This window comes from Mastomys coucha, unplaced genomic scaffold (genome assembly GCF_008632895.1).
Source record: "Mastomys coucha isolate ucsf_1 unplaced genomic scaffold, UCSF_Mcou_1 pScaffold15, whole genome shotgun sequence".
NCBI lineage: Eukaryota > Metazoa > Chordata > Mammalia > Rodentia > Muridae > Mastomys > Mastomys coucha.
The window spans coordinates 34614769-34628652 of NW_022196897.1; the positions used below are offsets into that span (position 1 = coordinate 34614769).

At 35.9% G+C, this 13884-nt stretch overlaps 1 long non-coding RNA gene across 5 annotated transcripts in view; it reads left to right on the forward strand.

The window, feature by feature from the left end:
- The first annotated feature begins 2796 nt into the window (after positions 1 to 2796).
- The window catches only part of LOC116091968, a 45090-nt gene continuing 34002 nt past the window's right edge, over positions 2797 to 13884 (forward strand). For 2 of the 5 annotated variants that reach the window (XR_004119127.1, XR_004119126.1), the window contains exons 1-3: positions 2835 to 2877; positions 7118 to 7211; positions 8422 to 8566. This is a non-coding gene — a long non-coding RNA (uncharacterized LOC116091968). The other 3 variants (XR_004119125.1, XR_004119124.1, XR_004119128.1) reach the window with 3 other exon arrangements.

Consider the following 13884-nt stretch of genomic DNA (forward strand, 5'->3'; position numbering starts at 1 on the left):
TCCTTCTCCTTCTCCTTCTCCTTCTTCTTCTTCTTCTTCTTCTTCTTCTTCTTCTTCTTCTTTTCTTCCTTTTCTTCTCCTTCTTCTGCCTCTTTGTATTCTGAAGGACAGAAAGGATGTGAATGGTAACAGGAAGGAAAATGGGAGGAATCTCAGAGAAATCAGGAGAAAGTGGATAATAATCAGAATATATTTTATAAAAAAAAATCTAGTTTCAGTGAAAATAGAAAGAAGAAATGAAAATAAAAATTTTTAAAAAAAGAGATCCCTTTCAAGCTAGCCATGTCCTGTAGTAAGATTCCTTTTATTAGAACCTCTACTTGAGTTATACTGTTATGCCATTAAACTGGCGCTACATAGACAGGTTATAGAAATGTGTGTTAATATGCCTGCTTATTTTTTTATATAACTAACTTATATTCACAAGAAGCATCTACAGGCATTTCTGTAACCTCTATTGAATACTTGGGTCTCTTTACAGCATCCACATCCCGATTGAAAGGATTCAAAAGTTTCTTTTTTTATAAAACACTTTTTTTTTCTTTTTATAGGATATTTTCTTTATTTACATTTCAAATGTTATCCCCTTTCCTGGTCAACCCCCAAACCTCCTAGCCCATCCCTTCTCCCCCTGTTTCTTTGATGGTGTTTCCCACCCATCCACTTCTGCCTCCCTGCCCTTGCATTCCCCTAAACTGCAGCATCAAGACTTCAATAAAAGTGCCTCTTCTCTTCTCCCATTGATGCCCAACAAGGCTATTCTCTGCCACATATGTGGCTGGAGCCATGGGTCCCTCCATGTGTACTCCTTGGTTGGTGGTTTAGTTCCTGGGAGTTCTGGGGGTTCTGTTTGGTTGATATTGTTGTTCTTCCTGTGGGGATGCAAACCTCTTCAGCTCCTTCAGTCCTTTCTCTAACTCCTCCTTTGGGAACCCTGTGTTCAGTCCAATCATTGGCTGCTAGCATATGTTGCTGTTATTACTCATGCTCTGAGTCATGCTCTGCTCCTGAGGGGCAGAGTCCCTCAGGAGACAGCTGTATCAGACTCCTATAAGCAGAAACTTCTGGGCATCCACAATAGTGCCTGGGTTTGGTGATTATATGTGAGATAGATCCCCCCCCCAGGTGGAGCAGTCTCTGGATGGTCATTCCTTCGATCTCTGCTCCACACTTTATCTCCATATTTCCTCCTGTGAGTATTTTGTTCCCCCTTCTAAGGAGGACTGAAGAACTCACACTTTGGTCTTCCTTCTTGAGCTTCATATGGTCTGTGAATTGCATCTTGGGTATTCCAAGGATTTGGACTAACAACCACTTATCAGTGAGTGCATACCATGTGTGTTCTTTTGTGAATGGGTTTCCTCACACAGGATGATATTTTATAGTTCCATCCATTTGCCTAGGAATTTCATGTAGTAATTTATTTTTACTAGCAGAGTAGTACTCCATTATGTAAATATACCACATTTTCTGTATCCATTCTTTTAAAGGACATCTGGGTTTTTCTAGCTTCTGAGTATTATAAATAAGGCTGCTATAAACATAGTTGAGCACACGTCCTTGTTATATGTTGGAGTATCTTTGGGGGATATGCCCAGGAGTGATATAGCTATGTCCTCAAGTAATACTATGTCCAATTTTCTGAGGAACCACCAGACTGATTTCCAGAGTGGTTGTACCAGCTCTCAACCCCACCAACAGTGGAGGAGTGTTCCTCTTTCTCCACAACCTCTCCAGTATCTTCTGTCACCTAAGTTTTTGTCTTAGCCATTCTGACGGGTGTAAGGTGGAATATCAGGGTTGTTTTGATTTGCACTTCCTGGAAGACTAAGGATGTTGAACATTTCTTTAGGTGCTTCTCAGCCATTCAGTATTCCTGAGTTAAGAAGTCTTTGTTTAGCTCTGTATCCCATTTTTTAATAGGGTTATTTGGTTCTCTGGAGTCTAACTTCTTAAGTTCTTAGTATATATTAGAAATTAGCTCTCTATCAGATATAGGATTGGTAAAGATCTTTTTCCAATCTGTTGATTGCTGTTTTGTCCTATTGACAGTGTCCTTTGTCCTCCAGAAACTTTGTAATTTTATGAGGTCACATTTGTGAATTCTTGATCTTTGAGCATAAGCTATTGGTGTTCTGTTCAGGAAATTTTCCACTGTGCCCATGTGCTCAAGGCTCTTCCCCACTTTCTTTTCTATTAGTTTCAGTGTATCTGGTTTTATGTTGAAGTCCTTGATCCACTTAGACTTGAGCTTTGTAAAAGGAAATAAGAATGGACTGATTTGCATTCTTCTATATGCTGACCTCCAGTTGAGCAAGCAGCACTTGTTGAAAATGCTCTCTTTTTTCCCTACTGGATGGCTTTAGCCCCTTTATCAAATATCAAGTGACCATAGGTGTGGGGGTTCATTTCTGGATCTTCAATTCTATTCCATTGATCTTCCTGACTGTCTCTGTACCAACACAATACAGTTTTTTGTTTTGTTTTGTTTTTTATATTTTATTTTTTGTTTTTTGTTTTTAACACTATTGCTCTGCAATGTAGCTTGAGGTCAGGAATGATGATTCCCCCAAAAGTTCTTTTATTGTTGAGAATAGTTTTTGCTATCCTAGATGTTTTGTTATTCCAAATAAATTTGCAAATTGCTTTTTCTAACCCTATGAAAATTTTCATAAGAGAAATTGTTCTGAAGTTCTCTTTCTTTGTGGGTCTTTGAGTGGTTCTGGTATAAGTGTAACTGTGACATCATAGTGCTAACTTGGTAGTGTTCCTTATGTTTCTATTCTTTGGAATAGTTTGAAGAATACTGGTATTAGGTCTTCTTTGAAGGTATGATAGAGTTCCGCACTAAACCCATCTGGTCCTGGGCTTTTTCTGGTTAGGAGACTTTTAATGACTGCTGCTATTTCTTAAGGGGTTATGGGACTATTTGCATGGTTTATGTGATCCTGATTTCACTTTACCACCTAGTATCTGTCTAGAAAATTGTCCATTTCATCCAGATTTTCCAATTTTTTTGAGTATAGGTTTTTGTAGTAGGATATGATGATTTTTTTATTTTCCTTGCTTTCCATTGTTATGCTTCCCTTCTCATTTCTGATTTTATTAATTTGGAAACTGTCTCTGTGCTCTCTGGTTAGTCTGGTTTATCTATCTTGTTGATTTTCTCAAAGAACCAGCTTGTGGTTTTGTTGATTCTTTATATGTTTGTTTGTTTGTTTGTTTCTAATTGTTTGACTTCAGCCATGAATTTTATAATTTCCTGCCATCTACTTCTCTTCAGTGTATTTGCTTCTTCTTATTCTGGAGCTTTCACATGTGCTGTCAAGCTGCTAGTGTATGCTCTCTCCAGTTTTTATCTTTGGAGGCACTTAGAGCTACGAGTTTTCCTCTTAGTACTGCTTTCATTGTGTCCCATAAGTTTTGGTATGGTGTGCCTTCATTTTCACTAAAAGTCTTTAATTTCTTCATTTCTTTCTTGACCAAGTTATTGAGGAGAGCTTTGTTCAGCTTCCATGTATATGTAAGCTTTGCATTGTTTTGTTGTTATTGAAGACCAACCTTAGTCCTAGGTAACCTGATATGGGATTATGTCAAGCTTCTGGTATCTATTGAGGCCTGTTTTATGAACAATTATATGGTCAGTTTTGGAGAAGGTACAATGAGGTGATGAGAAGAAGGTATATTCTTTTGTTTTAGGATGAAATGTTCTATAGATATCTGTTAAATCCATTTGGTTCATAACTTCTGTTAGTTTTGCTGTGTCTCTGTTTAGTCTCTGTTTCCATGATCTGTCCATTGCTGAGATTGTGGGTTGAAGTCTCCCACAATTATTTTGTGAGATGCAAGGTGTGCTCTGAGCTTTTAGTAAAGTTTCTTTTATGAATGTAGATGCCCTTGCATTTGGTGCATAGATGTTCAGAATTGAGAGTTTAATCTTGATCTATTTTTTTGAAGAGTATAAAGTATCCTTCCTTATTTTTTTTGATAACTTTTGGTTTAAGGTATATTTTATTAGATATATAATGGCTACTCCAGCTTGTTTCTTGGGACCACTTCTTTGGAAAAAAATTTCCAGCCTTTTACTCTGAGGTAGTGTCTGTCTTTGTCACTGAGGTGTGTTTCTTGTATGTGGGTCCTGTTTGTGAATCCAGTCTGTTATTCTATGTCTTTTTATTGGGGAATTGAGTCCATTGATGTTAATAGATATGAAAGAATAGTGATTATTGCTTCCTGTTACTTTATGTTTGGGTGGCTATTTTCATTTGGGTTTGTTGAAAGATTACATTCTTGCTTTTTCTAGGATGTAGTTTCCCTTTTGTATGTTGGAGTTCTCCATCTATTATCCTTAGAAAGGCTGGATTTGTGGAAAGATATTGTATAAATTTGTTTTTGTCATGGAATATCTTGGTATCTCCATCTATGGTAATTGTGAGTTTTGCTGGGTATAGTAGCTTGGGCTGGTATTTGTGTTCTCTCAGTCTCTCTATGACATCTGCCCAGGATCTTCTAGCTATTGTAGTCTCTTGTGAGAAGTCTGTTGTAATTATGATAGGTCTGCCTTTACATGTTACTTGAGCTTTCTCCCATATAACTTTTAATATTCTTTCTTTGTCTTGTGCCTTTGGTGTTTTGATTCTTATGTGAAGGGAGAAATTTTTATTTTCTGGTCCAGTCTATTTTGAGTTCTGTAGGCATCTTGATGTTCATGGGCATCTCTTTCTTTAGGTTAGGGAAGTTTTCTTCTATAATTTTGTTGAAGATATTTACTGGATCTTTAAGTTGGGAGTCTTTGTTGTCTTCTATACCTATTATCCTTATGTTTGGTCTTCTTGTGGTATCCTGGATTTGCTGGGACACAGCTTTGGGTTAGTAGCTATTTGCATTTTCTTTGACTGTTGTGTCAATGTTTTCTATGGTGTCTTCTGCACCTGAGATTCTCTATTCTGTCTCTTGTATTCTGTTGGTGATGCTTGCATCTATGACTCCCAATCTCTTTCCTAAATTTTCTAATTCTAGGGTTATCTCCCTTTGTGATTTCTTTATTGTTTCTATTTTTCCATTTTTAGATCCTGGATGGTTTTGTTCATTTCCTTCTCCTGTTTAATTGTGTTTTCTAATAGTTCTTTAAGGGATTTTGGGTTTCCTCTTTAAGGTCTTCTAGCTGTTTACCTGTGTTCTAGTGTATTTCTTTGAAGAAATTATCTATGTCCTTCTTATAGTCCTATATCATCATCATGAGAAGTGATTTTAGATCTTAATCTTCCTTTTCTGGTGTGTTTAGGTACGTAGGACTTTCTGTGGTCAGAAAACTGGGTTCTGATGATGCCGTGTAACCTTGGTTTCTATTGCTTATGTTGTTATGATTGCCTCTTGCCATCTGATTATTTCTAGTGTTACCTGCGTTTGCTGTCTCTGATTGGAGCCTGTCTCTCCTGTGATCCTGGTTGTGTCAGAACTCCTGAGAGTCCAGCTATCTCTGTGATTCTGTGATTCTTGGATCCTGTGAGCCTGAGATTCTGTGTATGTTAGAGCTCCTGAGAGTCAAGCTGCTTCTGGGAACCTGAAATGTTGGTGTGACCAAGTTCCTGAGATCTTGTGACCCTGGGTGTGTTAGAGCACCTAAGAGTCAAGCTTCTTCTGGGTGTTGTGGGGTTGGGTGCAGACCTAGTGCCCAAGGTGTGCTCAGTGCACTGGGTCAGACTGGTAGGAACCCATGCCACTGGCAGGGCAGGTGTTCTTGCATCCTTGGATCCCTTGTGTCCTAGTTACTTCTGGTGTTGGTGTTGGGACAGATGTTGTGGCCTCCTCACCTATGATTCTAGGCATGTTAGAGTACCTGGTAGTTGAGCTTCCTCTGGGTATTTTGAGTGTAGGTGTGGAGCTAGCCACTGCCTCAGACCAGAAGGATGACTCAAAACTATCTTGTTTACTGATCAGGTTGTTTAACTGATGAGCTAAACTTCTATCAATCAGATTTAGACCCTTGTACTCAACTAACAATAAAAAGATATTTAATGTAGTGATGAAAGAAACATTACATGGGCTATGCCTGTAACTCACATTTCCATGTCCATATAGATATCACTAATCAATTACAGGGTACTAAATTGTAGGATTTAATATAAATCTTAGCCCATTTGTCCACATCTCTCCACACAGCTACTACAAATCAAATAGACTAGGGATCAAGATGAAACCTATTTGCCAGTCTTGATCTAGTGGGTTGCCTCACCTTTCTAATGACCTACCCTGCTGTGAATAAATTTTCACTTTAAGCCAGTGTCCTTAAGCATTTCCTTCCATGCTACTCTGAAGGTGGTACTGTTTCTCAAAAAGGTGCTCTGTCACCACTTTATGACCTCAAAGTGTCCTCAGGCTCAATCTTCCACCTTTTGCTTTCAATCACTCAACTTGGCTAGTTCGCAGTTTCCAAGCACACCAGTCTTCACTCACACCATGTTTGCTAATCCCAATTTTAACACAAAGAAAATCACCTCCTTAACCAGGTCTCATTGTCATTTTTCCTCTGGCCTCCCTCTTAAATATTTGCTTCATCATTTTAGTAATATATGGAAGTATTACCTTTCCACCAATCAAGATGCAGACTAAAAACCAAACAACAAAACAAAAACAGCACAAAATTAAAAGTGCAATCAAAACTTGATGATGAGGATGAGGATGAAGAATAAGGATTAAGGGACTCCCCCAACAGGACACACTTAGGAGTTAATATGGGACTCCAAAGCAACCATATTTAACTGCTGTGTGCTATTATATCTAGAAGGTAATAAGAAGGTCACTGATTGGAGTTAAAGGCTTCTAAATAAGAAGGAATTCATGTCTGTTACAGTAAACCTAGCCAACTACCCATGGTTGATGAGTCCATGTAATGTATAGGACAACTTCTGGTATGCTCCTAAATCAGTATACTCTCTAACTTAATTCTTAACACTTGTCCTTATACCAACAAATAAGTGTAGGTCTTGCCTTTCATCAAAGAAGTCTTGTTCAGATGCATGAGACACCTACAGGAAAACACAATTTGTAAAAATGTGGCTGACCATGGATTGCCCAGTCCTAATAGATATTCTATAATATACCTCTTCTACCTAAGAATCACAGAATATTGGAGATAATAGAGTGAAAAGAATACAAGATCCAAAGGACGATATTGCCTGCTGCAAAACTGAATCATTTTTATATGACAGGTAAGTTACACTCACGAATATTATTGAGCAACAGTAAGGCTGTAAGATCTGAACAGTGACAGGCCCCGTTGATAAAACTATGTGGAGAGAGGAAATCATGGGGTCCCCCTCTTAGATGTAGATCTACTGGCTATTAAGGACTACTGAGAAGAGAAAATGTCTCCCCAGGGAAGAACGTTCTAATTGCTTTCCAATACAAAATAATCAGTCTTAAAAATGAACAACACTAACTAGATATAAAAGATATTTATGTTTATTCATATATGTTTATATGCTTGATAATAATTTAAAAAAGAAGTCATGAATTTTAGATGGCTTTGTAGGGACTAAAGTGAGGGTCCCTCACTTTAGTGAAGAAGGAAGGTATTGGGTAAATTATATAAAAACATTATTTACAGATAAAAATTTAAAGCTAGATTAAACCATCAAACAGCTGGGTTTATACATGTATCAAATAAACATCATCTCTTTGAATATGTAATAGATGAGAAATCATTATGATGCCATCACTTCAAACCTTGATTTATAGACATTCAGTAATTACAGATAAGAAATTTAATCTTATATAATCTTATATCTATAGTAACAAGCTTCCAGGTATTTTATTTAAAATATTTCCCCCTTTTATTTGAGCACTGCATTCCAAATTATCTGTCTCCTGAGACTCTGATCAGACACCTTGTGTACATTTCTATAGATAAATTCATCTGCCATTAATTGTTTCACCCAGGAATTAAAGCAAACTGCATAATTTTGGATTGGGAACACTCCATGATCCATAGACAACATGTCTCATTTCTGTTACTATTAAATAATAATTGTGCTGCATAAGAGAGTCTGATGAATCTTCTTGATTAACTTCTAAGGAAATTTTAAGTTTAATATCCATTCATAAGTTGACTAGCTTAAGCAGTCAAGACTTTCACTTTTTTTTCCTTAAGATCAATATCTCATTGGCTACGCATGCACTCTGCCTGAATATTCCTTGAGAGATACTTGCATACAAAAATGGAAGTCTTCTAAATTTCCTCTCTCTCTTTGCTGAACTGTACATTGGCATAAAGTATGAAATCCAAATAAAATTCTCTGGAGTTACTATGCTTCTATATTTAAGTTGTGAATTTTGTTCAAGTATAAATAAGTGATGGCTAGTATGAGTTGCTGGGTGACTTTGGTTTTGACATTTTTCAGCCTTTTCTTTGTTTAACAGGAACATAAGTCACCAGGAAGCCAGATATGATGTGATAGCCCAGAAGCCAAGGAAATGCAGAACATCCATGTGATCTCCAAACAGTGGAACCTTGTAATCTACTGAATGCAGAAGCTAACAAACAGCAGTGAGAAACCTAATCCAGGTGAAATGTCATATCTGTCTTTTTTGTCTTTGTGACCCATTAAGTTTTCAATGACCTATTTTAAAGGATAATGAGAACTAGGGTAACAAATTGATTTCAGAATCTTTAAAAGTCCTTTTACACTGGAGAGATGGCTCAGTCATTAAAGGGAAGGCTCACAATCAAAAGTATGAGTCTTCTTGCATTTTAAGCAACAAAAATCCAAGTGTGACTATTTACTTAGAGTAACAAAGTGTATTAACTAATATAGAGGCAATATTGTCATATACTGTCAAAGATTTCCAAGAACAATGGAATTATGTTCTTTGGCCCAGCCAAACTAGCCTAGACTCCCAAGTCTACATTTTTCTCCTCTTTAACATTACTATTCAGCATAAGAATTTTTCTTTGCCATTGACAAAATCATAATTAGTTATTGCTGAGATTCTATTGTGCCAGGAAGTCTTAGTGAACCCCAAAGATGACCAAGGAGCTGGTTCCAATGCAATTGTATTAGGGTCTTTATTTACAAGCTCAAGCTTGGGCCACACTGCCTTCTCTGACAGCAGAATGGGAGGATGCAGTCCCAAGCTCTTAGGGCACGAGACTTCATAGGAAATGGTGAACAAGTTAGAGGAGTTTAGCCTGCCAAGTATCTAACTGTATAACTATTGTACTCTGACAGGTGCATACTCTGAAGCAAGTCCATTTACAATCGTGAATGGTCTGAAAGAACATCTGAATTAATCAGACTAATCTTTGATCAATTGTTGCTAGGGAGTAACTCTGGCCAAGGACAAGCCATGGGATCCTTCCTGGCTTGGATTCTGCTGCAGGTTGAGTTCTCCGGCTTTTTTTTTTTTTTTTTTTTTTTTTTAACATGGAGACTTGTCCCAAGAGGGAGTGGGGGTAGCCTCTCAATACCCTTATTACCCGATAAATTTCACTTTTGTTACAAATGTTAGCTTCTTTTTTTTCTTTCTGCTTATGATTGTAAATAAATTCCTTCATCTTTCTACCTCTATTTGGTAAAGTCTAAAATCAAAAGATTTAGTCACAAAACAAAACTTCTGTGAGTCTACAATGCATGTGTGGTACACAATGCATAAAGGTCTCCATCTAAGCAGCCCTGCAATCCAAAATTTCAGTAAAAGGAAATTTAAAAAAGTATATAAACAATAGTTATGAAAGATAATGTGAAAAGATGAAGAAAAGAATGTATGAAAATCTTAAAATGTTAAATATTTTAAAACCTTTAAGAAGCATGTTAGCCAAACAGAACATTCTTGGATCAAATTTGAGTTCTTGATTTGAAAATTTCCAATTTCTATCTTTGCTTTTAAAATTGAACTTCGTCATTCAGCCAGTACAACAGACTGTTGACAAGAATATCAGAGAAACAATCAATGGTACGTGTAAGTTAAACAAATCAGTTACAGTCAATGCAGGACTTCTTCATGGAAGTTGGCATCTCTGGAGAGACATGGTTGTAGATTTCCCACATCACTGCAGCAGAAGAAAAGAAAGTTTGGAAGAAGTAATCAGAAGATAACCGAGCAAAGTGTCTTGGTCTTCCCTGTGCTGTGGTTTGGCTCTGAAGAAATTACCCAACAACATACAATTGAGAATTATGCCTTTGTGGCAGACACATTTTTATTTTTTCCCCTGCTATGAATATGTCTGAAAAACTGCAAAATAAAAATGCAAAATAACAACTATATTTAGATACACTCCCACAGACTCTAAAGCTTAATATTTCACTGAACACCACATGCAAAGGCTGAATTAATATCCATAACTCTTCCACATCACTCATGCTTCAAAGGTTTGTCATTATAGATTTCTTTGGCCTATATACTTGCAAAATTAGCTAACAACAGTAATCTTTCTTTAATATAACACTAGTGTGTATTTCATAAGAAAAAAATCACTAGATTTATTTCTCTTTTGACGGTATATATTCACAGAATTTTCATTGATGTTGCAGTAAATGACATATCTACATAATAAAAATTAAGTACATATGATTTAAAAATTATTTATAAACCAATGTTATTCAAGAAAATACTCATACCATTGAAATCCTCAATAATTATGGGGTATTGTAAATCACTAAGCACCTTTGGCCATCTTTTTTTGTAGCACATAATATTAATTGTGGTAAGTGCTTAAAGTCTGTTGACATTCTAGAATTTTGTGATTTGTATTTGAACATATTGTTAAACTTGATTGTGTATGCATGTGCATATACATTTATGCTCAGGAGTATAGGAATGCACATAGATTCTTAAATATTGCCAAACAGTTCAAATTACAGAAAGATTACACATGCCAAGAGAGTAAGAGTATAAATGATATTTTCAACTTTAGGCCTCCATTATAGAGGGTTCTAGACAATTAAGTAGCAAGTAGATGATAAGGAATTCAATTACATTTTACTGAAGAATATAAATGAAATGCTAGAAAGATGTAGAACAAACATTGCAGTTACTTCATTTTATAATTTCCTCAAGAAGAATAGGTTTTAGTGAAGAATATTTGTCTTGATTACTGCTTCTCAACCTTCCTAATGTTGCAACCCTTCCTTGTAGCTCATCAACCACAAACTTATTTTCATTGTGATTTCGTAACTGTAATTTTGCCACAGTCATGAATCATAATGTAAAAATTTTATGCTTTCCAGTGGTTTTAGGAGACCCTGTAAAAGAGTCAACTAACCCCCCCAACGTGTTGGAACCCACTGGTTGAGAACCGCTATTCTAGGTGGAAGTTTGCATGGTCTGCACTATGTTAAAATATATTTTACTTTATAGTTCATATACATATGCATGGGTAATGTGATAAATGTTTAATGCTTACTATACATATGTGAATTTATTGACTTATGTATAGATTAGATATAGGTGAGTTGTAAGCTCAATACTATCATATTTTCTTCAGAAAATTACAAATGTTGGTCTATAAATTAACCTTGAAAAGAATGAAAATGAAATACATAGAAAATCATTAAATATACACTCATGCTCCATCTCAAGAAATATGATGAAGAATTTCTGAAAGTTTGGTCTTATTTTATGTGATAATCTCATCAAGCTTGGCACACTACTAGACTTGAAGTACACAGGTGCAGGGGCTTTAATAAAAAGTTAAATACATTTGAAAGCTACTCTAAGAAACTGAAGGAATTTCAAAGGGAGCATCAAAATATTTCCTTATAGCCTGGATAGAGTGTTCTTTCTTGGGGAAGACTATTTTTCCTGTTCTCAGCCTTCCAGAGTTGCCTAGAAATCTTGTTCTAGGGCTTGTGCTTCTTTGGCTTTTCCTGAGCACTTTAGCATGTCTGTTGGTGTTGATCTTGTTCAGCTCGTGTTTAGGCATTGATGCTGGTGAGACTCTGACATTCCAAAGTGACACATTCTCATAGCAATTTCCTTAATCTTCTGCCCTTTTCAAAGATTTTGCCCACTCTCTCACTGGCAATCTTCCCTGAGACTTAGGTGTGGTAGTGTTTTGTGTATGTATGCACAGGGACTAGGACACACAACTCTACAATTTGTTTAGGAGTGGGGTGTAGTAGTCTCTCTTTGTTGCACAGAGATGATTTCTTGATGAGAGGTGAAGGCTGTACCTAGTTATGTAAAAGAATAAATATTTAGATTGTTGATAGGAATTTTCCTGGTTTAGTAAAGTAGTGGTTGTATGTTCTACTAAAACATTCACTAGCATTTAATAGTTATCTAGATTTCCAGTATCCAATAGGGTTTCTTCTCTCTTGCTGAGGAAGTCCAATTTGAGAGCTGTTGTTTACTGCAAGGTATGCAACACCAAATGGTCATCCCTGAAAACACAATACAAGTAGCATTATACATACTGAGCAGGGTATATTTAGATTACATCTGTATATACACATATGCATGTAATAACAATTAATGAATAAAAGGCCATAAATTTGTAAACAATGACAGTTATATGGGAGGTTTTGGACTGGGAGAAATAAGAGAGGAAAGGGAAGGGGAAGAAGTTTAATTATTTTATTTCTAAAGTAACAAAAGGAAAAAGAAGAAAATTGAACCAAAATGTTTCCTAGTAAGCAAACATGCCAATCTATAACTTTGCACACCAACAATGGCATTTGCTAGTTCACATCTAATAAAGTCCTCTTCAAAAAAGTACTATTAGTAAATTCTTCAAAAAAGCAAAACAATAAAAAGAAGTTAGTAAAAGGTAGGAGAGGTGGATCAAGAATTAAGACCAGAGGTTGCTTTATCAGACTTGGGTTTAATTTCCAGTGCCCACATGGCAGGTGACAAGCATTTGTTAATTCCATTTCTAGGCGATCCAATGCTTTCTTCTGACCTCCACATGCAATGCACACACACACACACACACACACACATGCACACCCACATACACACATATACACACAAAGGTAAAGCACCCATATATATAATAAAAGCAAATTTAAAAAAATTAATATTAAGACAAATATAAAAGATGATGATAGATCTTATATGATTATATTTAGGATAATCAAAAGTTCACTCCATGGAAGTTCTGATGCAATCAGAGCTACTCCCTTCCACTTGAAAAAAGTGACATGGATATTTGTAGAGATGATCAAATGATGATGAGAGAGGTGAGGATGGAGAAATCTTTATGCTGAAAAAATAATCTGGTTGAACTTCTCTGAGGAAAAATAAATATATTATGTTAATGACTTAATGAATATATAAAAATATATGCCTAGATTGAGAAAAAAATCTTTTAGATTGTAAAGAAAGCTTAGAATTCAAACAGTAGGTTAGAGACTATTATAGTGGCTACTCTCTGAGGAAAATTATTTTAGCTAAATATTAGGCAATAAACACTTTTTATAGGGTTTAAATTATTACAGTACCTTGAGTATATAGATTTACAAATAATGTTTAATAAACATCAACAATAACATAATGTTGGTTCAACTTTGAGATAAAAGAAAGGCAAGGAGAACAGGTGGTGGGCTGCATTTCACAGCAAGAATATTTTGTATGATTAACTTTATTGTGTGTAGGTACAGATAGTAATTTGGATTAATTATTTTTTTATATTAATTCCTTTATTGTTGTCTTTGCTTGGAATTTTTCAATGTAACATTTTTGAAAATCTAATCCAAATACAACATAAGCACTCATAATACTGTGGCAATGAGACTCCTAGCCCCCAGTGATATGCATATCCAGAAATATCCCTCAGATGACAAGCAGGGACAGTGTTGAGGAAAGGAAAACTTATAGCACCAGCCTACACATTCTTTTTTTTTTTCCTTTTTTTTTATTAGATATTGTCTTTATTTACATTTC